Raw genomic sequence first — 27,142 nt, forward strand, 5'->3', positions numbered from 1 at the left:
AAAACTTTCATTTTAACAATAACCCTTATTTCCTTGCCCTTTAGCTAGAGAGAATTCTTATAGGGAAAAATCAATTTGACAGGTTTTTTATTATGTTAAAGGTGGCAATAACTATTGTTTTTGGGGGGAAAGTGAAAAAGTTACGTCTTGTCTATATTTCAGAGGCTCTATCTAGAATGATAGCTATGCTGAAATACCTATGACAGCAGATCCCCTATAGCACTAATATGCCACATTCTGCCAGAAAGATTTTTTCAAAAAGTGGCTATAACACTTTCTATGCATTGAGAAGATAGTAGTACTCTCCAGTTAACAGAGCTGTATCCATACCCATGTTGGCTCAGGGATGTGATCTTTTCACAATCCTTAGCCCACATTGCTGTATAAGCAATTTTTTTTTTGTATAGCTCTGGCCTTACCTAAGAGAGTTGGAGTTGCTGTTGTCTGATCCTAATTCCAAGACAAACCCATAAGAAGGAGAAAGGACAACTAAGGTAGAAAAATGCATCTTTTGTTTTGAGGGCTGTTACATGCAGCTCTCACAGGAAAATCATGTAGAAGCACTTAGTTTTATCAACCTCTCCAACCCCTGACAAACTTGTACAAGCCCGGGGCTGATTTAGATATTGTTTTCTGCAACTTTTTGGTCACAACTTCAGAACAATATTGCAAAAAATGCAGCTTTGGTTTATTGTACAAGATGCAGTTTGGCTATCACTATGCCAGATTTCTATTCAGCAGAAAGCCTAAGGAAAGGTTGGGAAGAGATGAGGGAGGAAAGGAAAAGACACACAGTGGAGGAGTGAGAGCAGGAAGCGACTAAAATCTCACATTCTAGGCATCAGTCAAAGCTTAGCCCAAGCCATTACAGGCCTTAATATAGTCTGGATGTGTGCCTCTAGCTTGTTCTGGTCAGGCCACCCTTCAGGGCATAGTTGACATGCAGGAGTACCCTAGTGGGGTCCAAGACCCCAGGGGATGGGAGGTGGAGGCCATAATGGTTTTGTCTCTCTTCCTGGCCTCAGCATGAAATTTCAAGGACCCTTAAAAGGGTGATGATGAAATAGTCCATCCTCTCATCATTTTGTTCACCAGTTAGGTGTAATTTCCAGATCACTAATTGTGGTCCATTGATTTTTGCTATTATGCTTCTCTTGTTTACTGGTCATGTTCTCAATACAGTCTTTGTGTGGTATCTGAAGGTATTTATGTTCTAGTTGCTTCAGTTTTACTAACATTAACTTCTGCTGACTTTTATGAATAATTTTATGTAATAGGCTGAGTTAAACTTTTGTTACCTTTGACAAATAATAGGGCTTAACAGAACAGTAAGCCTGTAGAGAAGGCAACCACAGCATATTCTGCTACAAGAAGACATAAAGTTTTCGGGCCTGGTTAAGTTACAAGGTATGCTGCTGAATATTCACATAGGTCACAGTAAACCGCTACAGTATATGCTTCAAACATTGATTTTTTACTTGTTAATTAAACATGTACTTCACTGTATCAGAGCTATAGTGATTTTGAATGATTGGTCATATACAATCTATTCTAAAACTGTAGTTTATTGGTATGTATTTCAGGTAAATAAAACATACCTGAAACTCAAAAGGTTTGGAGATTTTTATTACATGGCCTCTTCTGAAATGGTACTCACATTAACTGATACATGAGGTCCAAACACAAATCAGCTGAAAAATCAGGTTTGTATCTCTCACAGAAAAAAAAGTTGCAACAGAAGAGCTATTAAAGGTAGGGGGAAAATGCAGGTGTTAAAAATTGTCCAGAACTGAAATACAGATTTGTGAAGAACAAGATATAGGGGGATTGCTATTTCAATGCCTGTTCACTCCGATAATACATTTTCTTTAAGTAGTACTTCAAAAATAAGGATTATAATTATACCAGATATTCATACAGCACACAGGATATGACATTAACTTACAAATGCAAGGGCATACATAGATAAGATTGGAATTCTGCCCTTCACTATACTAGTGTGTATATCTATGTGATGTAATCCCTGCCCAAAGGAGCTGAAAGCAGAAAAAAAATGTCTGTACAGTTGCTTATTTTTCACAATTGGTAACCCTGTCAAAGTATTTTGAAATTCTTTTAAAAATGTCATGATTTGTTATACCATAAAATAGTGTTCCCATGCCCCTTGTAGACACAACTTTGCTTTGGGGAACATATCGGGCCACTTTGACTTAGAGAGAGCAATGAAACATGTTCTGCATGCAAGGTCTGTAAAGACCTTCCTGACTTCCTGGGTATACAAATCCATACTTCCACTCAGAGCCAGCCTTAGGGGTGGATGACCACTCAGGGCACCATGGTTAGAGGGACACCACACATGAGCACACACATACACACATAGCAGTGCTCTACTCCCACCCCATCCTGCCCTGGATGATCTCCACCCCTCCACTTCCAGCCACTGCTCAGGAGAAGCTGTACCAGGCAGTGCAGGTAGCTGCAAGAGCATATTCCCTGCCCCCCACGATGCAGGCAGGAAGATGCCCACGACACTGGGGACCAAGCTGGGGATGAGGCTACCTGCCTGGGCAGCTGCGCTCCCCCCGCCCCTTCCCCCACTCCACCGCACCTGGCCATGAGCTGGGGTGTCGCAATCATTCCTGGCGTCAGTAGCAACTGCACATGGGTGCTCAGACAGCAGCAAGCTGGGTTGACAGCTGCTATGTGGCTGCAGTGCAGGGGCCAGGGATGGGGACAAGCCAGAGATGGGGCCACCTGCCTGGACATCTTTTCCCCACACCCCTTCTCCCCCTCTGAGTTCCTTGCCTGCCTTTCCCTGCAGCAGTGCCACTGACTTGTGCATGTGGGGAGGGGCACTGGGGTGGGGAGGTGCCAAAATATATATTTACCCAGGGCGTCATTTTCCGTAAGGCCAACTCTGCTCTTACTCTTACATCTCTTTATGGGATATAGCTTCCCATTCTATTACATTAGCAACCATTTGTACTGGACAGTATTTAGGAAGAGGTGATGAGTTTCAAGCCATGGGCAAGTCTTTTCCTGTTCTGGCCATATCAGGCACCCAAAAGCAAGTAGGTATCAGAATTGTTTCTGACCTTTGAATAGGCTAAGCAAGTGAAAAATTTTACCACCATTGACTTTATGCATAGTGGTTATGCAGAAACTTCCCTAAAATGGTTTGATTTTGCTTGGAGGGGGAGAAGGGGTGCAGAGCAAAGATGTCCAAGCAGCTGGCTGCATCTCTGGCTTGTCCCCATCCCTGGCCCCTGCACTGCAGCCACACAACAGCTGTCAGTCCAGCCCACTGCTGTCTGAGCACCCATGTGGAGTTTCCACAGAGGCCAGGAATGATCGTGACACCCCAACACGTGAAATCATACGTGCTGAACATATTGGGGGTCTATACATGTGCTCCAGGGTTTGGGGTATGTTTTAATTAGAGTGGCTTTCGGGAGCTGAAAGGTATCTCCAGTCACAACTGTAGTTTGTCTATGGCAGCAATACATTTCAATAGCTGTGAGAGCTCTCCCTTTTGCAACTAAAATTCCCTAAGGGAAATAGAATTAAAAGTCTGCAAACATTTATATTTACTTTTGTGAATGCAGTCAGAAAGAAGAGGTTTGCATATGCTGTTTTTTTCAGCAGACAGGATCCAGGAACAGGTTATGAAAATAATTACAGGCATGAAAAGGCTTTCATATGAAGCGAGATTGAAAATATTCAAGCTGTTTAGAATCCTAGAAAATTGTGTTGGAAGGGACTTCAGGAGGTCATCTAGTCCAACCCCCTGCTCAAAGCAGGACCACCCCCAACTATGTCATCCCAGGCAAGGCTTTGTCTAGCTGGGTCTTAAAAACCTCCAAATATGGAGATTCTACAACCTCTCTGGGTAACCTGCTCCAGTGTTTTACTACCCTCCTCATGAGAGTTTTTCCTAATATCTAACCTAACCTTCCCTTGCTGCAACTTGAGACCACTGCTCCTTGTTCTGTCATTTGCCACCACTGAGAACAGTCTAGGTCCATCCTCTTTGGAACCACCATTCAGGTAGTTGAAGGTTGCCAATAAATCCCCCCTCAGTCTTTTCTTCTCCAGACTAAATAGGCCCAGTTTTCTCAGCCTCTCCTTAGGTCCTAAAATCATGTGCCCCAGCCCCCTAACCATTTTCAGTGCCCTCTGCTGGACTTTCTCCAATTTGTCTACAGACTTTCTGTAGTGGGGGACCCAGAACTGGACACAGTACTCCAGATGTGGCTTCACCAGTACCAAACAGACGGGAAGAATCATTTCCTCTCGTTCTTCTGGCAGTGCTTGTACTAACTCAGCCCAGTATGCTGTTAGCCTTCTTAGTAACAAGAGTGTGCACATGATTTTAGGACCTAAGGAGAGGCTGAGGAAACTGGGCTTATTTAGTCTGGAGAAGAAAAGATGGAGGGGGAATTTAATGGCAACCTTCAACTACCTGGGAGGTGGTTCCAAAGAGGATGGAGATTGACTGTTCTCAGTGGTGGCAGATGAAAGAACAAGAAGCAATGGTCTCAAGTTGCAGCAAGGGAAGGTTAGGTTAAATATTAGGAAAAATCACCTCCAAGCACCCATTGGCAAAAAAAAAAGTCAGTGCCTAAGTTTCCTCATGTTCACGTTGTTATATAATTGTCCCTCATAGAATTTCTAATTCAGTCTTCTGTTGCAGCTGATCTGGGCAAAGCCAAGATACTGCACTATATGGACCATTGTTCTTATCTGGCTTGGTAATGCTTACATGCCTAAACAGATGAAAAGCTTATTAACTTATGTGAAAACGTGGGAGATCCACTGCAATTATGGAGATAGCAATTCAGTCCTGGATGAGTAGGGTTAAGTACAGGCAAGGTGGAATTGATCTAAGTTACGTGGTTTTCTGTAGGTGGCTTAGTTTAGATTGGTGGCAAACAGAATACACATTCACCCTTTGGTTGAGGGGGTGGTGGGGAGTGGCAAATCTTAGACCAGGTGACACCATTTTTTAAACCAGTCTGTGTGTCCTGAACTTCTGTTTGCGTATAGACTAGTTTTAAGTGCCAAACTTCTGTTCTGCTATGGGTATAGACCAGTTTACAATCACTTATACCAATAAAAGTGTAATGTCTGTACCTGGCCTAAGTGGTATGTGGTGGAGTCTTAATAATAGGCAGCTTTACAACAACATTGCCTTCCTCCTATATCTTTGTTTAGATGTGAAGAGAAACGCTCTTTTTGTGAGTGACATTAGATGTTTATAGGTTTTCAAAGTATACATGTATAAAAGATTCTACTTTTACAATTTTCACAGAAATCAGAAGAAGAAATCACCCCGAAGGTCACTGGTGAGATGAGATTTATGGCTGAGATTTGCAGAGCAAGTTAGGCAGATACACATAGTCTACACTTAAACTTGGGCCATGGTTAAACTTTAACTGAAATAACATAATTACCTGAATCCAAAATTGTTATAATTTTCCATAAATTGAATTATTGGAGGGATGTCTTAAATTTAGTACCCTACCACCATTGCAGTGGAGAAAGCAGTGCAGGGAGGGCCAATGGTAGCGGGGGCAGGCAAAGGATAGGTGGCAGAAGGGCAGGCAATGGGGATGCAATGGAGAGGCCTCAGGAGGGCTGGCAGTGTGAGAGGCCAATGGTGGTGGGGTCAAGTAGCTTGACCCCTGCTCTTTGCCCCCCCCCGCCCCCACATACCTTGCTCCTGCTGCTTGTCCTTCCCACCACTTTTCCTGCCTATGGAAACATGACTCAGGGATCCTGGGGGCACATCTCTATAAGAGGGAGAAGCCAGGCAGGCACTTCAAGGCCTTGGGGGGCCCAATCTTGTGTGGGAATTCCCAGGCTGCACACGATTGGGTCCCTCGAGCCTCTGGAGCACCCGTCTGAGGTGACTGTAGAGCATGGGCAGCTCCAGGCTGGTGGTACTCATGTGCCATAAAGTAAACAGATGCCCACCACTAATTAGCAGCCCAAATTGATACCACCTTGGTTGCAGCAACAAATTTTGGGCATTTGTAGTGTGACAAGGGGATAGGCATCAATTTGTTTGGCCTTTGTGCCACCAGAAAAATGTTTATGATGGCACAAAGGCCACTAAAGGTGACATCTGTTTCCTCCCTCAGAGTCACAATAGGTTCTCTCAGCAGCTCCTTTGGCATCATAACTTTCTCTCAGTTCTAAGCAGACTGCTTAGTTATAATCGAGGCTAATGTTCAGGGAAACTCAATCCCAGGTCCTAATTTTGAGCCCACTTTTAGCATGTCCTGATGATGCCAGTATTGGCTCTGGTACTGGAGGAGTTTTGGTAAAAATAGGCAAAAGTGTTCTTTCTTTCCCTCTTATACATGGGATTTCAATTGAGTGGGATTGAACTCTGACTTTTAAAAAACTCAGTTGTTTATCTCACTCATTGACACATGCATACTATTAGTGCAAACGCAACATTTCTTTATTTCACGTGAAAAAAGTTCAGTGTCAATATGCCCAAACACAAATGAAGGCTAGTAACATATTACAACTCTGATCATAATCAAGCTCTTGTAACTTGATTTTATTTAATAGGTCCTCTTGTGAGCACAGGAAAGTAATATTTTATATGCAAGGTAAATCTAGCCTTTTGCTTCAGACATAAAGGGGCTCTCATTTTTTTGCAGTTTACTCTGTTTATAAGAAAGAAAAATCAAAAGGAGAACAAAAACCTCACATTCTTCTGCATTTAAAGCAATACAGTCTACACCACAACCAAAAAATGCTATATTTAAAATTTTTTAAACATTAGGTCTCTGTTCAGCAGAAAATACCTGTGACCTTTTGAACTGTGCAAGCCCTTAGCAGCAGTGGAAAGATTGCCCCCTTCCAATCACTAATTAGGAACAGAGACCAAACAGCATTGCAGCTGAACAATGAGAGCAACTAAATGGTGAGGACTTAATATTCATGATATTTTTTCCTCTTATGGTGCAAACAGTCTTGTTCTTTTTACTTGGCAAATTCCCATCTATTCTGTTTGGTGCAACTACAAATATAGAGCAACAGTCTATGACCCCATCACCATAATATCTATCCCCCTCACATTTTTTAATATAGTGATCCTGACAACAACCCTGTGGGTATTATCACCCATGGGGAAACTAAGGCCAGGAAGGCTAAGTGATTCATTCAAAGTCACAAATTAGGAAATCCAAGTTGCCTGAATCTTGCATCTGTGCTCTGATCACTGGAACTTCCTACCCCTGGCTGCTGGGACTTTTGAGACAATTGGGTCAAAAGGTCTGTTATTTTTCTATGGGATCAGGTCACTGTCTCATATTTTCATCTTCAGGCTGTATGTGATCCACATGCTGGGGGGTGAAAATGAAGTTTGAAATTAGATGTTCACAAATCACTCTCCTTAGCTATTCTGAGAAACAGACCCATTGGTCAAGAGAAGAACTAAGTAATAAGTATCAATCTATAGCCTCTCTGAAATTCTTCCCTTTGTTATGGCATCCAATCAGCTGAGAAAAAGTTTCTGTTAGGACACTTGAGGAATAGGTCCCTCAGTGTGGCAAAGGGAGGCTGCTGATGATAATCCTAAAAGGCTGATGATTTTCTATCAAGAATTTCACTCTAAAGAGGGAGAAAAAATGCTTAATGAGATATTCAGCAGCCCCCACAAAAAAAAATCCCATTCATACATGATTCACCTCTGCAAAATTATAATTAAACAGATCCTTAGGTGTGTTCAGAGACACTTTTGCCAAGTGAGACAAAATAAAACTGATGCTTTCCTTTCCTGTTCACCCTGCAGAGTCAATACATAAAGAGCATGCCAAGGTTTCATTCCAGCTTGTGGAACATCAACAGGATTGTTTATTCATAGCTAATCAGTTACGCCCTATGTAATCCAAGTGAAGACATTGGAGTTGTGCAGGTTTCATCAACAATATAATTTGGCCTCACTTAGTATAAAACAGATTGCTATCCAGAGCCTGAGCAGAGTTTGCAAAGCTGGCAGTCAGGAACCAAATGTATATTTTACTTGGGTGCTGAACACAGTTTAAACTTTATACAGAAATTAGTCTGAAACAATCAACATGCACCCTTGCAACGTGATTTTTGTTCCTTCTAGAGGTACTTTTCAGAAACCACATTTTAAAAGTCATGATTAGGTTGCTGGACAAAAAGTCCTAGCATAACCTCTCTGGGTCAGCAGCTGAAGATGTTTTGGGTGCTTTTTCTTTCTCTCTTTTTTTTGGGGGGGGGAGGGAGTAGGAGAAAGAAGTGCTTGATTTAATCCATAGAATTCTGTCTAGTTCAGTGTTTTATATAATTAATTAAGGAAGCCTAGATATTCTTCACAGAACCCAGGAGAAGGAGGCAGGCTATCAACACATCCATCCAGACCCCACTTCATAGCTTTAATTAAGGGAGAATAATACTGATCTGACTTCTTTACGCTGTCAGCTGGTGAAGTCACTGCTGAGCAGGCCTGAGCTTCCCTTTTTAGCTAATCAGCATAATATCAGACTTCCCAATCACCGCCAATTACAGATAGTCACATGAGATAACTCCCTAGAACAGAAGATTTGGATGTGATAGTAACACTCCAGAGTAATTCTGTACAAGTGTAGCCCAGGTAACTCGGGTATATACTCCCCTTCTCCAATTGAAGGGAACTGTTAGCTGGCCGGTGTGCTGTGGGGGAACTGCAGACTGCTCAGTTTCCCTCCATCCCTATAGAATGAGGCCAGGACAGTCAGGGGAATTATATATATATATATATATATATATATATATATTTTTTTATTATTATTTATTTATTTATAAGATAGCTAAACAAATAACATAACCAATACCCTCTGGGTAAATGCTATAAAACCTTACACCAGTGCTCCAGACACAGGTAAGTATCTGATCTAAAACAGATAAACCCCAAAGATAAACTTAATCCCAAGGGAAAAACCCCAATATCCTTGGGATTTTCCCAAGCCCTACAAGGAAGCTGGTAACTTGAGGGGGGCCCCTCTCAGTGGGACCTCCACTTTCAGGAGCTCTTAACTAACCAGGGGGGACTCCCCCTCGCCTATGGGAATCCTCTTTTCCCTGCAACTCACGGCTCCCAGGCCTGCAGGGTGGCCCTCATCCTCTGTGCCAAGCTGCTTTCTCGCCTGCAGTGTGTGGGGGGCGGGGGGGTCACTGTTTCCCGGAACAGGATCCTCTATGCAGGGCTTCTGGGGCCTTTGGCTCGGCCCTATTTGCTGGCTCAGTAGCCCAATCACCATCTGGATTCCTGGACTCAACCTTTTGCTATGCGTCAGAGGCCTGGGCTGCGTTGTGCAGCACCAGGCTCAGTCCGCTCCTGAACCCTCCATGCAGCGCCTCCTGCACCGAGCTCCCAGCCTCATTCTGGGGGTTGAGGACCTGAGCCGCCCAAGCGCTCCAAAGTTCCTACTCCATGCACTGGCCTGTGCACTGTGTCTCTGGCCTTATGCCAGAGGTTGCAGACCCGAGCCGCCTCATGCAGCTCCCAGGGTCTTGACGCCGTGTGCCATGCTGCACACCGAGAGCCTAGTTGCTGGAGCCATCTGCTGTTCCCCGCTGATGGAAGTCTTCAGAGGCACTTCTGGGCTACTGCTTCGCCCTGCTTCGCAGCCCTCCTCAGTTCTTCTAAACCCTGCACTTCTCTCTTCTCTGTCCCGGATGTGCCCCCCTCATGCTGGGCACGCAGCTCCTTTTATATGCTCCAGGGCTCCGCCCCTGCAGTCTTCTGGATCTGAGTGTTGCAGTCTTCAACCAGGTCCGGGAGGCAGAGGAGCTCCTCTCCCCCTCCCCTCAGGAAAGGAGCATGAGTTAACTGCTCTTGCTGCTTTCTGATTGGTGGATGGGCTCCACCAATCAAAGCATCAAAATTTCAAGCCTGAGACTTAACCCAAGCTCCAAAAGGCAAGCCTGCTATGCAAGAAAATTTGACTTTAGTGTCAGCTAGTAGTTCATGCATGGTGTGGGGGAGAACATCAAATGCATTCTGACCATGTAGAGTCAGACCCAGCTGAAGAGCACAGGTAGCACTTGGGGCCCTGTCCAACTAGGATAGTTGAAGGTGGGGATCTGGGAGGTACCAGCCATTCCCTGGTCTTGCTTTTGAGTGGTACACCAAGTATGCAGATGTTGGAGCCAACATAAAATGATAGCACCAACATGCCCATCACAAACAAAACAATGGTCTGAATCTGCTGTTAATGTAAAGAGAAAACTGTTTAAAAAATAGTTGTGAAGAAAGAGAAGGCATGTGCAGATGAAACAGGCCCTAAATTGAAGCGGTGGGTTTTAAAAAACACTGCTTCAATTTAGGGCTGTTTAAACCCCCATGTCGTGCACACACCCTGCTGACTTACCTGCCTCTCTGGCGGGGATGGGAAGAGCAAGCTGCCCGTGGGTGGAACAGTCCCTGGGCTGTGAGGGAGGGCTGGTGCTTCCCTCCATGGCAGTGGCAGCCCTCCTGGGCAGCACCCGCCTGCAGGCACCTGGCTCGGGCGGTCCCAGTGGGTACCGCAGCCACAGAGGAAAGCACCGGGCCCCTGCACAGCTCAGGCAAGAAGGCAGGCCCCAGTGTGGGGGATATCAGGCTCGCCACTTTTCTTGGGCAGAGCCTACTTTCCTGGCCTGCTGCCAGCTTGCCTGGAGGCTTCCTGCATAGCCCCTGAGCTGCACAGAGCCTGGTGCTTCACTCCACAGCTGTAGGGGTTGGAGGAGGAGCTTTAGTTTGCTGTGACCCAAGTCATTTAAGGTACATTACACCACTGAATTTCCTACAGTGGCTGGAATTAATGCACAATACACCACCACGGTGTGCAAACACTGACACCATTAAAGCAGTGCAAAAACATTTAGCCCACTTTAAAGTGTTGTGCACACATGCCCCTCATTTCGTCTACACACAGCCAGAGTTTTTAGTGGAACTGGTCCTAAGTAGAGACCCTAAATCTTTTCTCAATTTGTCAAACCCCTCCCACATACATTTTTTTTTTTTGCTACTGCCTCTCCCCATGCATCATTTTATTAAAATCTTCCTACACAAATAGACTCTGGCTAATACTCTGATTCCGATGTCCCAGACACAGTACAGAACTGGGGGAAGAAAGAGGGCTGTAGTGCATAAAATAAAAACCAACAAAAAACATCAGTCCTGTGACAGTCATTTCCAAGCTATTTCCTTCTGGGTTTTTTCCTCACCCCTTTCCTTTTATCCTTGATCTGTATAAAACAATATACAGCATTTTTTCTGTTTTATATCATTGTTGGCTAAGAGCCCATAAAAAGGAAATGTAGCTGACACATATTGTTCATCCATTGCCAAGAGTAAGGCTTATTTTACTGAGGCAGACTAATCTAGCATGTAGTGTGTAATCCAAAAAATGTAAAAACTGAAACTGATCATTCCTAGGCTGAGATCACACGATATAATTTCTTAAAAAACACTTGGCTTTCTTTCCAGTCACTCAAGAGAAGGCATCTCTGATCTCATTCATCACCTTTTTCAGTCAAGAACACCACAGTTAAACAAGCTGGTATTTTGGACTGGAAAAAGATTGCTTTCATTACTCAGGATCAATTTATGATCATCTTAAATTAACTTATTTTAACTGATGCCATTGACACAAATGCATGCCTCAGTTTACAATGTAAGGAATATAATTAAACCAAGGCAAAACTGGTTGAATCATGTATAATGAAATGAAAAAAGTATCATCATTAAATGCCAAATAAAGCTATTGTTCTGTGTTTTATGCTGTCAGGCTTAATTGAATTGCATTTTTCCCCTTTCAGTTCTTAATTATGCAGCGCAGGCTGAATCTTTATTTTCATGCACAGAATGGGATAATGTTTTACCTCTTTACCTTACCATCTAAAATACAAGCCTACTGAGTCAGATATGTCTTTGTTTGACTTAATTAAAGCAAAATGCATTCAAGGCCCCAGGGTGAAAGCATGGATTTTTACACTCATACAAAAATACTGAGCAATGAGACAATGGCCCTGCTTCTTGCACAGTCTTTATTTCTCTTCACCCATTCCTGCCTGAATGGACCAAGTGTGTCTTCCACTAGTTTGCAAAAATAAGCAAAGCTGTAAACAAGCATCCTATGGGAAGAGAAGTGAAAGAGGGGAGGAATGAAAAGTGCCTGTAACAGACACTTAAAATAAATTTTAAAAAAATCTGTTTGCCATTTTGATATAACTGTTAGCTAAACAATGGGACAAGAGATAAATTGGGGGAAAAGTATGAGCCCTTCTTATCAATAAGTGGTAAGAAGTATATGGAAAATTATAAATGGGGACTTCATGCCCTCCTGCATATTGTATGTTGTGCCTGAGATGTGCTGATAGTTTGGGTCAGCACACTGTGTCCTCTCTGAATGACAAAGCTGTTCAAATGGCAGGGAAAATAGGGTTTAGATAAATTACTCAAAAGAAAGAACACTTATAGAACTCAGTTGAATAACAGTTTTAATGGATATTGTTCAGCCAGCTCCTTTCTCCCCTCAATGCCAGTTTCTAATACAGAGTCACGAGAAGCACTACTTTATTCTTGGAGTTGTCCCACTGTAATCCATGGAACAGTCCATGAAAAATAGTACTGTTTAATAGGAGGAAATTTGACACAATTTGGTCCCTGCTGAATAGATACTTTAAGCTATGGCCTTTTCTATTTTTCTGATTTTTCTAGCAAATATGCCCCATCACTAATGACAAGATTTTGATCCCATTGCTCGTGTTAAGTAGCCCTATACTCCAAGAGTAGTTCTGCTGACTTTCAGCTATTGCCTCATTGGCTTCAGTGGAATCTGTGGTAGACAAAGCCACTGTTTGGTACAAGTAAGGGTGTCAGAATCTAGCTCTTGATGATTTGTATTGATTGCTTGCAAGGGGCATGCATAAGTGATGCTCATGTTTTTCACCACATTGGATATCATAGGGGCATCCAACAGGGTTATGAAGGAGAATCAAGAAAGTCACCTTCAAGAGAATTTATTAAATAGTTTTCTCCTTTCCTTGAGACATCATAAAAGAGCATGAGTATAACAAATCCTTTGGCATAGATTCAAGCAAAGTGTACCTGCCAACATCTTAATTAAAGAGGAAAAGGTGGCATATCAAATATGATTGGGGAAATATTGACTTCAGGTGAAAACATCAAAAAGGAATAGTATGCTTAGGAATAGTAGGTTTCAGACTCAGAATTTCTAATATTCTTTGTAACTGTTATTTTTATCGTGGAAGAGTCCTAACCAACCTCCTTCTACCCCAATTCATTTGCTTTTTTCCAAGAATGCTTTGACATTAAATTTATGACCCAGATACCTTGTTCCAGGTGAACCCAAACTCTCAGACCAACCACAACCTCTCCATTTGATGATAGGCAAATGTTATTGATACACAGTGATAGCAGATAAGAACAATGCAAACAATTCTATATCTACCAGTCCCAGGATTCACAGTCAAGGTACATCTGGCCAGTATGCGAGCATTTAGATTCTCTCCTAAATGTCAGATATCAGCAGCCTGGAGGTTGGAGGCCAAGCATTTCCCCCTCCCCCCACCAAACGGGGTGGGTGCGATGGGCCAGTGATGTGCCCTCTGTCCATGGCAGCCTTGGGTTCCTCTCTTGGGAACCCTTTGCTGCTCTTAAATCCCTCCTTTCTCCCCATCTGATGACTCTCCATTCCTGGGCACCATTGATTGGTTTCCCTGTGGTTGACATACATGCCACGTTCAGTCCTGTCATCATATTCCTTTGTTTTACAAACCAATCACATGCACACATCCTAATTTGTGCTTTTACCGGTTTCTCCTAATTTGGTCCATCTACCAAAACCAGAAATCACAAGACCTCTGCAGCTGGTCACTATGACCTGGCCAACACAGCAGAGTCCCTTATCTCTGTTATGGAACAGCATGGTACATGTCTTCAATTTCCCAGCCTGTGTGTCTGCTTGCTGCTTGCCTGTGTCAGACATAGTGGGCCTTGAGGGAAACTTTGTCACAAACAGGCTTTTATAAATCAATTAACCCTTGCCATTACCTTGGACCATTGTTCTAATACAATATCTACTTTACCTACAAGCCAATTCCCAGAAGCAAACCTTTAAGTACCATTTTCTAGCCATCAAAAATATTAAAAGAAAACTGCTGTTTGAGTTCTGTTCAGCTGGGTGTCCTTAACAACCTGTGTGAATGAGTCAACTCTCAGAAAAGTTATGTTGACTGATATTTAGTTTAATTTAAATGGTATCTTCCACCATTGCACCTAAATGCACTGAAGTCAGTGGAGTTGCCCAGATTCAACAGAGTGCAAAATTTAGCTAATAAGGTAAAGTCAGGAGCAAATTACACAGAAAATTTAAGGTTGATCGAATCTCCTTCAATCTCCGGAAAATGATAAATTTGAATTTCATGGAATTTGGTTTTAGAGTCAGTTTTACAGTGATGTGGGGTTACTTTTACCTGAAAAGATGAATATTGATATCTGTTATCAATTGCAGCCATCATTGCTGTATTAGTTTCACTGACAGACTAAAAAAAATGCTAAGTACCAAAAAGCTTCTAAATTCCATTTTATATCATGTTCAGGTCTGTGTGGGCATTGTGAAGTGTGTTTCTTTTCTCTAACCACTTTTTTATTCTGTCTATCATGCTGAAAATATGGAAGTACAGGAAAGGAATATTGATTTAGTGTCTGTCTTCTGAATGAATGGGGTTTGGTTCCACCTAGGCTTGACCTTAATCTAGGATGGTAATATTGCAGACGAATTTCATGAAATTAATATAAGTGGTCCAGCACCCTGTACAAAAGCCTACAGATACACTTAAGCCTATATTTTATTTCTGTTTGGAAAGAATATTTTTTATCCCATAGAATACAGCCGTGTGCATCTGTGAAGGCAGAAAATGGTAATCAGCAGGAAAAATAACCCTATATTTTAAACTGATTTATAGCTTGAAGGTTTCTCCTTTTCTCTGTCATTCTGCCTCCTTTTCCCCGGTTTCTGTTCCTTCTATTTTTGCTTCTGGGGTCACAGTTTGGTGTCCGTTGAATTAAATTCAGTGTTTTGTAGTCACTAGAGAGCTGTTATTGCAAATGACAGAATAACAGAATTTAATAAGGGTTCTGGTAACAGTTGAATTTTCAGTCCATGCATCAGGCACTTCAGATAGCCATTCTACCATCTCTGTGAGAGGGGTTGCAATACAGTAGACAGGTCTCATGAGAAGTGGAGAACCCCCAATCGCAAATCATTCAATGACAGCCACTATCTTCAGTGGAAGCTCAGAATCACACGAAGTGGAGCTCTGGAGTACCTGCATCGAAAGTAGCAAAATGTTATTTTTTTTCGTTCTGATTCTCCAACTATTGTTAATATGGCTTAGAATGAAGAGACTACAAAAGAGCAGCTCACTCTGGGATGTCAGTAAAAAATATAACAGGATCTTTTTTTTTCCATGGGTAATTATTCAAACTGCTTCACATAGCTGTCATCATTAAAAGGTCACCAGCAGTTATCACACAGGGATATCCAGGATATTGTGGTTAGTCCTTATTCTAAAGAAAGGGAAAATACTTGTAACATTTCCTATACCCCTCTGTGATAACTCTTGTTTATTGTTCATTATTTATGGGTATTATGGTAGCACATAAAAGTTCCAGTCAGTATCATGGTCCTGTTGGCTCTATACAAGCACATAGTAAGTAACAATCCCTGTCCTGAAGAACTTACAGTTGGACTGTAGCAGACAAACAACATATGGTACTCTGTTGCCTTTTAAACAAGCTAAAGTGCTCTTACTATATTATATTACAGACCTTTGACCAACAGTATCCTCTGTCCTATTCACTAAGCAAGCAGCTTACAGCTTCTGTGCATCCCTATGCTCTCACATTGGCTATGGACTAGAGGTTGCTAAACACAAGCCGCTTTTGAGTACCCGGGAGCATCTTGTGCCACCCCACATATCCAGGCAGCCCGGTAAGTGAAGTAAACCCAGATAACTGTGAGAATAGAAGGGGGATACAGGAGGAAGAGGGGTAAGTAAACCCAAAGAATAGAAGAAGAGGCAAAGGAAGGCAACATTTACCTGTCTGAGAAAGGGTGACTGTAGTTCAGGGAGACCCAGAAACAACTGCTGGATCCTGACTTTGAGAGAGAGTTCCAGGTGTGAAGGCCTAGCACCTGCCTGGGGAGAGTGTTCAGAGTTAAGCCTCCTAGATGTGCATTGGTGAGGAGATGGTGAGGGAGGCAAAAGAGTCTCTCTGGAGTTGGAGGACCAAGTAACAAGGATGGAGCTTGTCTTGGGCAGAGAAGTCTCTGAATGGCTACCTATTCAGAACAACATCCATGCTATTTTCTGCATAATAGGGTGTGTCTACATGTGCATCTATGCCGGCTTAAATTTACTACGCAATAAGTGGGAATAGGTAGGTGTCTACACGTGCAGGCATTAAGGCACATTTACGCTATGTGTGGACTGATTTGGGACTAAAGTTAGTCTGAAGTTAGTCCACACACAATATGTTACTGCACAATAACTAATTGGGCATAAATTTAAGCCCAAGTCACCATATTTACTGCACAGTATGGGTGTGCACATGTAGATGTGCACCTTAACTGTGCAGTAATTTCAGTAACTGTGCAGTAAATGTGTAGATGCACTTATAGAGTAGGCCATCTGCAATGGTGGAGAGAGACCTCCAAAATCAGCAGCACTATAAAAACAAAGCCATATAGTGTTTGGGTTTCAGTTCTGTTGGGAAGTCACCTGAAAGTATTTGCCTCTGAATGTGTCATGATGAAAATTAATCCTCAAATTAATATTTCTGGCTGGGGGAAGACATGTGTTTCCCAATCACTTCAGCTTAAAGCAGTTAAAATGCCCTCTCTACATGGCTGCAAATGCGTTATCCTTATTTGGCTGTGTTATGTCCAGAGTTTATCATTGGCCGCACTATGGTTAGCTAATATGTCTTCAGATGTACTTAATCACCTCTTAACATAGCTTTTCAATTGTACTGAGCTGCCTTGACTGAGCTAAAACAATTGAAAAATATGCCCTTTCTTCCCCTCAAAACAGAATAGAAATGTCCAAAAAAATGCTGAGCTCCACTGTCTTTCTGACAGGGGTTTCACTTTATCCCAGTGAATAACAAACCACTCTTTCTACCAGCAATGTGCCATGGATATGGTCAACTCATCCTGTAGTGTAGCGAATTGGCACCCTCTAACTGGGTGTGTCCAGTATATACAATATTGGTTTTACTCATGGCAAGAATCCATTTGCCTTCATTCAGATCCTGTAATATATTTTAAAATAGTGAGCTAAAACTGCCTGATTTGGTTTTAAAGGTCTGCCTAAATAGTTTAAACTTGGGCATCTTAAAGTAAAATATATTCACATTTATTTTAAAATAGGCACATTTTTTCGGAGGTTCTGAAAAGCTCTGAAGCTCAGGTTACTTATTTAAATACATAAACATGAATTTAAATATTTAACCTAAGGCACTTATACTTGGAGGGTTTGATTTCTGTATTTGGCACTATCTGTTCTGCTACCTAAATTATCCTTAGTGTTTGCAGTAACACTGGAGATTCTTTTGTAGCAGTATAGCTTTGTAGTAACATAGTTTTGACTGGATAATTTAGAAATTAGCATGGTGTCTATGACTATATTTTCATCCTGAAGAAAAATTCAGTGCTGTGTTTGGTTGTCTGAATGGACTTCTCTGCTGTACCACTGATACCTGAATAATATACTAATGATATAATAATATGCACCAATATGCATATATATATAAGGGGTGTGCAAAATGGGCCATATTCGATTCGGATTCGGGTTAAGCCCAAATTGGGGGCAGTGATTTGATTCATTGATTCAGATCACTGACCCTGATTCGATTTGGCTGAATCCAAATCTGAAGATTCAATGCTGATTCGGAGAATCAGCAATTAGGCCATAGACACAGCTCTAAATGTTTTTTCTACATACCTCAGAGTACCAGGCGCAGCTCATAAATGCTACGATGCTGGGGTGGATGAAGCAGGGCCCTGCATGCTCGGTGACAAACCCGGAAGTTGACTGGAAGTACTTCCAGTACACTTCTGGGTCTGCCGGGGAGCATGCGGGGGCACCCCCTGCACCTCCCCAGCTCAGCAATCAGCTGCAGGATGACCCCAGGTGCCCCCCCAGACCCAGGAGGTACCAGTTGCCAAGCCATGGGGGCACAGGGGGGCCCGCCCTGAGTGCTCCCCTGTGGACCTGGAAGTGGACCGGAAGTGTCTCTGGTCTGCTTCTGGGTCTGCTAAGTGTGCTGGGGATCTGGGCCCCTCCCCCCCTGCACTCCTGTGGGATGCTTCATCCACCCTATCTTAGCATTCATGAGCCCCCTGGTACCTTGAGGTATGTAGAAAAAAAATTTAAACTATGTCTAAATCATCGAATCTTTCCAAATCAATTCAGAGGGTTCTGATTCAATTTGGAGATATTAAAGGGTCTCCTGATTCAATTTGGATTTGGAGATTTGGCCACCAAATCAGGCAAAATCTCCACTGAATTGAATCAGTGACTGAAGCTTCGCACAACCCTTATATATATATATATATATATATATATATATATATATATATATATATACATAGACACACATATATATATATATATATTTATAGAATATATATATGTGCTTGACACCAGGCCTAAGACACATCTTAGTGTCATTAGCAAATTTGAACAGGGTGCTTTTTACCCCCTCGTCCAAGTCACTGGTGAAGATGTCTAACAGTACGGGTCTGAGGACCGAGCCCTGCGGGACCCCACTGCCCACATCCCTCCAGGTCAAAAATGACCCATCCACCACCACTTTCTGGGTGCAACTCTCCGGCCAGTTAGCGACCCATTTGACGGTGTAGGTGTTGATGCCACAGTCCCCAAGTATTTTAATGAGAATGGGGTGAGAGACAATGTCTAAGGCCTTCCTGAAGTCCAGAAAGACTACGTCCACTACTAGCCCTGCATCTAAGGATTTTGTGACCTGGTCATAGAAGGCCACCAGGTTGGTCTGACAGGTCCTGCCTCCAATGAACCCATGTTGATTGCCCCTAAGCATAATCTCCCCTGCTGGCCCCTCGTGGACATACGCCAAGATAATTCTTTCAAGAAGCTTACCCAGGTTTGAGGTAAAACTAACTGGCTTATAGTTTCCTGGGTCCTCCTTCCTCCCTTTTTTGAAAATGGGGACCACATTGGCCCTTTTCCAGTCATCTGGCACCACACCAGGGCACCATGAGTGCTTGTAAAGCCAGAATATTTGAGATCCTTTGCTCTAGAAAGGTTACAGGTCAAATTGTACCCTCAGATCCTCTTGCTGACTTTAGAGGGGACTTGTATTTGCAAATGTGCATATGAGGACAGAATTTGGCCTGAATGTTCTAAAAGAGATCTCCTATCATTCCCTGTAGAATATATACTTCCCTGTTTCCCTCTTTACACTCTTCTTGCTCAGGAATAAGAATTTATTTTATGTATTTCTTTTATTTCATGAGCTGTTTAAGCAGTACCTATTCAAAGTTTGTGTATTCCAAAAATACTTATAAATATCCATTTGATAATAAAATTGCAAACTTGCATAGAGCAAACTTTCTTACCACACTAGCTCACTACCCTGTTTCAACCTAGGACTTGGTCAAAAACCAGATAAAATGAATTTAGCAAAGTTAAGAGGCCTTCTTCACCAAAAAACTGCTATTAGCTATCTCATATCTAAATCTGGGAGCTTTTAGCTGTTTTATTTATTGTGGTTGCCATTTTCATAAAATTCATTTTGGAAACTTAACCTTCTTTCCTATTAATAGCATCTGATAGCATTTACCAAAAAAACCTTATCCGTAACATTATAAGTGGGATTCTTATGCTTTTCTTCTATAGAATGATTGCCATTTGTATGAATTTACCTGAGATGTACAGCCAATTTCTAAGTTGCTTTGTGATTTTTTGAGTGCTTTTCCCTCAACAGCTTTATTGGTTAATGTTTTTCCCCTATAATTATACCATGATGACTCCTAAGTGTATAGTTACATTTAACAGAACCATTAAGCAAAGCATTATGCAGTTGTGCAAATATCTTTGTATTTAGAACCAACAAAGCCTTGTAAAGCTAAAACCACTTCACTGCAAGAACATGTCCAGCACTCCTTTTACTAGTATTAGTAATTAACCAAACTTGAAAGCCTATGGGTTGTGAGCACTTGAGCTTTCAAATTCCTTATTCTCCCAATTGTATTGTGACTTATCACTCAGTTGGGTTTGAATTCTGCTGCATCCCATGTGAGGACTTCCAGTGCACTGCCATGCATACTTTGCACTCTTTGTTCAGATCATCTCTAAGACTATCTCCAGGTGAGAAAGGCATTTTACATTCACAGACTCTGAGTCTACTCTATCTCTTTGGTGAAAGTTACTTACTGCTGTGGCAAATGTAAATGAAAAACAGCAGTTCTTTAATGTGCTTGCAGCTAAGTGAGCTGTGTTTTATAGTTGGAGAAAAACATTACTAGGTGCAATAATACTGATGATGAATAATTAACTTGTCTTTATATTTATCCATAAATTTATAACTTGCCTTTCATGTTCATAGATTATATATATATTTTCATACACAAGAGTCAATTCACTCATCACTGAAATCCAGTCACATCTGAACTAGACCACAGCAGCTATTGAAACATACACGCTCGCTTTCTAAAACAGTTTAAGACAGGAAGTGAAGAGGAATGCCATATACAACTGAACCTGCAGAATTTAGCTTGGCAGATACCATTATTAAATATCATGCCTCTAGTAGTGTAATTTTACTTAGAGCATTACAGATATAATTACCTGAGTTGGAATTTGGCAAGGATGCTAAGAACAATACTTTGCACTTTGAAAAGGGACCAACAAATCTTTTAATAAGCACATGTAATCAGAAACTCAATTAAACGTCTTATTCAAAAAGAAGAGCCTACCACCTATCAAACTAGCAAGATAGCACCTAGGGGGTAACATTTGGTTCTCCTCTGGTCATCAACAGACATTTTTAGCACTTATGCACCCAAAGGAATTGTATTTCTATGCAAGTTGGCTGATGGTTCAGGCACTCCTGAACTGTGAATTGACTGTAATGGATGCCACCATCAAGTCCATTCTCCAACACCCTAAAAGGGAATCCACCAACCCTCCTATTCTATAAGATGTCTCTTGTGCCTTCAAGGAAACAAAGAACAAGGCTATTGGACCAGACATCATATCTGCTGAAATCTCCGAGGCTGGCATGGAGGAACTGGTACTGAGACTCCATTAATTTATTATTTTAATTTGGAAAAATGAGGAGATCCCTGGGGACCTAAGGAACATCAACATCATGACTATTTTCAAGAAAGGCAAGAAGTCTGTGTGCTGGAATTATTGATGTGTCACTCTCCTTTCCATAGCAGGGAAAACCCTCACCATATCCTCCTGAACCATCTTCTACTTCTTGCTGAGGAAGTCCTGTGGGAATCTCAATGTGGTTTCAGAACTTCCTGTGGGGGAATTGACATGATCTTTATTGCCTGCCAGGTCCAAGAAAAGTATCAGGAACAACATCAGGATTTGTATATGACCTTCATTGACTTCACTGAGGCCTTTGACTACAACAATCACAAAGCCTTGTGGAAAATACTGGCTGGATCTGGATGCCCTGAAAAATATATCAAGGTTCTAAGGCTTCTCCACAACCATGTGACTGTGACCCATCTTTCTGAAGGATTGGAGACTGCTGCATTTGTCATCCGAACAGGAGTCAGGCAAAGAGGTCTCATCACCCCGATTCTGTTCTTCATTTTTTGACCATCATCCTGGTTCTCATTAAGGACAAGCTCCATTTTGGAATTGACATTGAAAACTGAAAGGGTAGCGGGCTTTTCAATCTAGGTTTTTGTTCAAAGACCAAAGTATTCAAAACAGCCATCTTTGACCTTCAAAACACTGACAACTGTGGCATCCTTGCACACACTGAGGAAAACCTCCAGACTATACTGGATTTCTTTATAGAAGCCTACTGAACTTTGGGCCTCTCACTCAACATCAAGAAGACTAAAGTGCTCTATCAGCCTGCTCTGGTCCATGAATGTGACTCCCCACCCTGAAATTACTATTGAGGGAAAGACCTTGCACATAGTCAAGCATTTTCTGAACCTTGGTAGCCACCTCACTCTGAAGGCAAACATTAATTAGAAGATCCAGCCAGAGATGACCCGAGCAGGGTGTGGGGCCCGGGGCAAACCATCCTATGCAGCGCCCTGCCCCCAGATGCGAGGAAGCTGGTGGAAGATTCAGTGGTGGAGGGGGTGGTGAGCGGCTGGACCCGTTGGATTGGGGGGGGGGGTGCCGAGCAGCCAGACGTAAAGCCAGCAGCAGCACCGAATCACCACACCATTCTGCCCAGCTCCGCAGAGCCCCCCAAAGCATGGGGCCCGGGGTAGTCACCCTGATTCTCCCCCTTACCCCTTGGGACAGCCCTGGATCCAGCACAGGATCTAGTACGCAAGCATGTTCTTCAGAAAATTGCTTCAGCATATTTTTATTAATCATGATTTCCAGAAAGACACCAAGATCCAGGTCTACAATGCAGTCATCATCCCCACTCTTCTCTATGGATATGAAATGTCAGTGACCTACCATATCATCTCAAGAGCTTCAAGAGGTATCACCAATGATGACTCTGGAAAATCCTTCACATCAAATGGGAAGATCACCACACAAACCCCAGCATCCTTGGTGAAGCTAGTGTTATCAGAATTGAGTCAGTGATCCTCAAACACCAATTTGCTGGACCAGACAAGTGCCCTACTCCTAGCTTAGCTCTTGCATCAGGTCTTGTGGCAGCCAATAGAAAATACTATAAGGACGTACTGAAGGCATACTACCTCAAGAAAACAGATGCTGACATCAAGAGCTGGGAGGAGCTGCCTGCTAATAAACTCTAGTGGAGCCCAACCTCAACCAAACACTAGCCCACTTTGAACTAAAGCATCTTTCCCTGAAGGCAGAGAAGAAAAAGTGGAGTAAAGAAAAGAAGAGAAATCCTAGCCTATGGCCTACTCTTCCTTTTGAAAAGACCTGCAACTTCTGAAGATGGATCTGTGGCTGAAGGATGGGACTCTTAAGTCACCTCAAGACCCTTCTCAAGCCATGGTAGGGATCATCTTCAAATTGAGGGATTACCAACAATGATGGTTTCTATTCTTGGGTGCTTAAATGTCTTCCCCAACCCCCAAGTCCATACACATTCACCTGGGAAGCCAAAGGACCCTTGCTTCTAGTCCCCCCTCCCCGAGTTTTGAATGTGGATTACTGTATTCCCAGTACAGCAATCAAACTATTACTCTAAATTTTAACTGTGGGTGAGGAGATTGATGACCAGTGAAACCATTCCAGTCACAACTCAAAAGCTTTATAGGTTATAAATGCAAAGACTTATTTATGTCAATAAAGACAATGCTTACATAGCCTTTGATTCTGGGAACAAACAGGTCTGCTTGCCAGGCTTCTCTGTTCCCCTGGGGACTTCAGTTGGTGTGCTGAGCTTCAGAGAAGTCCAATTTTTTTAACCTATTCCCAGTATTTATAATTGTCTGGTTTTCATATTCTAATAAATGGCCTCTGATTGGTTTTATTTAAATTTATTTGTTTCCTTGAAACTTTTAGAACTGGATTGAAACAGATCTTTTGTGGGCTCAGAAGGTTTCGGAAAGTAAGAGGGAGGATGTCTTACCTCCTTTTCTTCCCCCACTGCGAAATGCTGCTTAACGTTGGCCTGTTACTTCTTTACTTTATTTAATAGTCTTTTCTAACAAGGCTGCTTGGTTTCTACAAATCAGCTAAGCATTTTAACAAAAAATGCATCTACTGTAGCAATATAACATTTAATACATTTGGTCACACGCTACTTCTAATGTTTTAAGATAACACCATAATATAACATTTGGTTTCTTTTTATAATGTTTTCTTTCAGGCTTTGTTCTTTGTTTAATTGTTTTGTTAAAAATGTTGATGGCATTTGCTGGTTAAACTACCTGTTACATCTGAAAAGATTTACACTATGGTCACTCACACACAGGATTTGAGGTCTTCTCCTTACAGATTTAATAGATTTCATAGACATTAGGAGTTGGAATGGACCTCGTGTGATCATCAAGTCCAGCCCCCTGCCATAGGCAGGAAGTCTTCTGGGGTTAAATGATCCCACCAAGATAAGCATTTGGCCACACTGCTGCAGTTTACCATTGCTACATAGATTAAGCTTAGGTATGGCCTACAAAACCACCATGCCACAGATCAGCTATTACTCAAGCATTTCTCTGGAGCTCCGTTTGAAGCTGGCCTAAAGGAAGGACTGTGGGATCTACATAAGGCCAGGAAGAAGTAAGCAATCTGGAGGTGCATGGCTCAGTGAATTGGGAGCAGGACTGGAAGGGAAGAGTCCCTTGGTTTTAGCCTGGGCCCTTGTCCCCATTGAGGCAGAATCTTTCTTCCACACATACATGCTGCCCTCCACACCCCTTTTTTCCAATGACTATATTAGTGGCATAATTTCAAAACGAATGCTAGAGAAGGTCATGGTGTTGGACCTGTGGTGTGGTGGTTAGAGAGCTGTGCTGGCAAGTCAGAGAGACCCTAGGTAGGACCTCAGCTTCTCCAGTTCTAGTAACTGAGCTATGGGGGCAAAAGAGACCTCTGTGCACATCTACCCCTTTTCTGCTTCTCAGTCTGTACCTGATAGTCTTAGGTTTGGGCCAGTTCTGTTTTGAGGTATCTAAGGTCACTATGCATCCACAAGGGATGTGCATAGGTGCTATGGCCACTACCATGCATCCTGAGTCTGCACAACTACAGTTATGCAGTCATCCACCTATCCAGGAATAGAATTCCACTGGGCTTTTGGGTATTGAGCTTATTATCCAATCATATGAAAGTGGCAAAAGCACCTTGTGGATGCCCAAAAATAGCCACCTAAATTACCAGTATAAAACAGTGTCACCTTAAATGTTTTATTCCAAGTAGTGACCCAGCCTGACCTTTCCTATTTTTCAGAAGCTGATGGGAATCATTAGATAATATAGTACAAGATGACAATATATGCAAAAATATTTACCTGACTACTCTGGTTTGTTTAACCAGGAGGATAAATGTTAATCCCATAAAAAGGAAATGTTTAATACCTAAAGCATGATTTCAAGCTAGCAGAAACTTCAGCTAGCAGAAGTTTCCCAATCACAGGCCCTAGTTCTCATGGGAGACTTCAGTCACTCTGACATCTGCTGGGAGGGCAATACAGCAGTACACAGGCAATCCAGGAAGTTTTTGGAGAGTATTGGGGACAACTTCTTGGTGCAAGTGCTGGAGCAGCCAGCTAGGGACTATGCTCTTCATAGTTTCAGTTTCATAGTTGGTAGGGTCGGAAGGGACCTGAGCAAATCATCAAGTCCGACCCCCTGCAGGAAAAAGTACTGGGTTCAAACGACCCCAGCAAGGTGTTCGTCTAACCTCCTCTTAAAGACCCCCAGGGTAGGAGCCAGCACCACTTCACTTGGAAGTTGGGTCCAGGTCCTAGCCACCCTGACTGTGAAGTAGCTCCTCTTCTTGTCCTGCTGCTCACAAACAGGGAAGAATTGATGGGGAATGTAGTAGTGGATGAGAACTTGAGCAGCAGTGACCACAAGATGATTGAGTTCAGGATCCTGAGGAAGAACAGCAAAGTAAGGATCCTGGACTTCAGAAAAACAGACTTCAACTCACTCAGGATCCCCTGGGAAGCCAGTCTGAAGAGGAGAGGAGTCCAGGAGAGTTGGCTATACTTTAAAGAAGCCTTACTGAAAGTGCAGGAACAAAGCATCCCAATGTGCAGGAAGACAAGCAAGTATGGCAGAATACCAGCTTGGCTTAGCAAGGAACTCTACAGTAAAGTAAATCACAAAAAGGAATCTAATAAGCAACATTCCCTCTAAGCTGTGTGGTGTGCACGGCCACGCAGGCATGCCTGGCAGCACGGCATGAGCGTGCCTGCATGGCTACTCAAGCCACACAGCTTAGAGGGAATGCTGCTTATAAGAGGTAGAAACTTGGACAAATAACTAGGGAAGAATATAAGAGCATTGCTCGGGCATGCAGGGATGAAGTCAGGAAGGCCAAAGCACAACTGCAGTTGCAGCTAGCAAGGGATGTGAAGGGTACCAAGAAGGGTTTCTACAAGTATGTCAGTAGCAAGAGGAGGATCAGGGAAAGTGTGGGTCCCTTACTGAACGGGGGAGGCAATCTTGTTACAGAGGATGCAGAAAAGGCTGAAGTACTCAATGCCTTTTTTGCCTCTGTCTTCACAGGCAAAGTCAGTTCCCAGATAACTGTACCAGGCAGCACAGTTTGGGGAGGAGGTGAGCAGCCAACACTGGTGAAATTAGGGACTACTTAGAAAATCTGGATGTGAGCAAGTCCATGGGGAAGGATGGGATGCACCCAAGGGTGCTGAGGGAATTGGCTGATGTCACTGAAGAGCCAATGGCCATCATCTTTGAAAACTCACGGTGATCAGGAGAGGTCCCGGATGGTTGGAAAAGAGCAAACATACTTCCCATATTTAAGAAAGGGAAAAAGGTGGATCCAGGGAACTACAGACCAGTCAGTCTCACCTCAGTCCCTGGAAAAGTCATGGAGAAGATCCTCGAGGAATCCATTTCTAAGCACTTGGAGGAGAAAAAGGTGGTTAGGAACAGTTAGCATGGATTCAACATGAGAAAGTCATGCCTGATCAACCTGATTGCCTTTTATGATGAGATGACTGGTTCTGTGGATGCAGGGAGACTGGTGGATGTGGTGTACCTTGATTTTAGCAATGCTTTTGATACGGTTTCCCATGACATTCTCACAGGCAAGCTAAGGAAGTATGGGCTGGATGAATGAACTGTAAGGTGGATAGAAAACTGGGTGGAGCATTGGACTCAGAGGGTAGTAATAATGGCTCTATGTGTACTTGGCAGCCAGTATCAAGTGGAGTGCCTCAGGGGTCAGTCATGGG

At 42.7% G+C, this 27,142-nt stretch overlaps 1 protein-coding gene across 4 annotated transcripts in view; it reads left to right on the forward strand.

The window, feature by feature from the left end:
- Positions 1-27,142, forward strand: part of CDH20 (cadherin 20) — a 191,856-nt gene that overhangs the window by 48,915 nt on the left and 115,799 nt on the right. The window contains exon 1 of one of the 4 annotated variants that reach the window (XM_059724373.1): positions 15,852-16,028. The exons of the other annotated variants lie outside the window; for them this stretch is intronic. The gene's annotated coding sequence lies outside the window, so the exon portion shown is untranslated. Of the gene's footprint in view, positions 1-15,851; positions 16,029-27,142 lie in introns of those variants that run through there. 4 annotated transcript variants of the gene reach the window in all.

This window comes from Alligator mississippiensis, chromosome 3, assembly GCF_030867095.1.
Source record: "Alligator mississippiensis isolate rAllMis1 chromosome 3, rAllMis1, whole genome shotgun sequence".
Classification (NCBI taxonomy): Eukaryota; Metazoa; Chordata; order Crocodylia; family Alligatoridae; genus Alligator; species Alligator mississippiensis.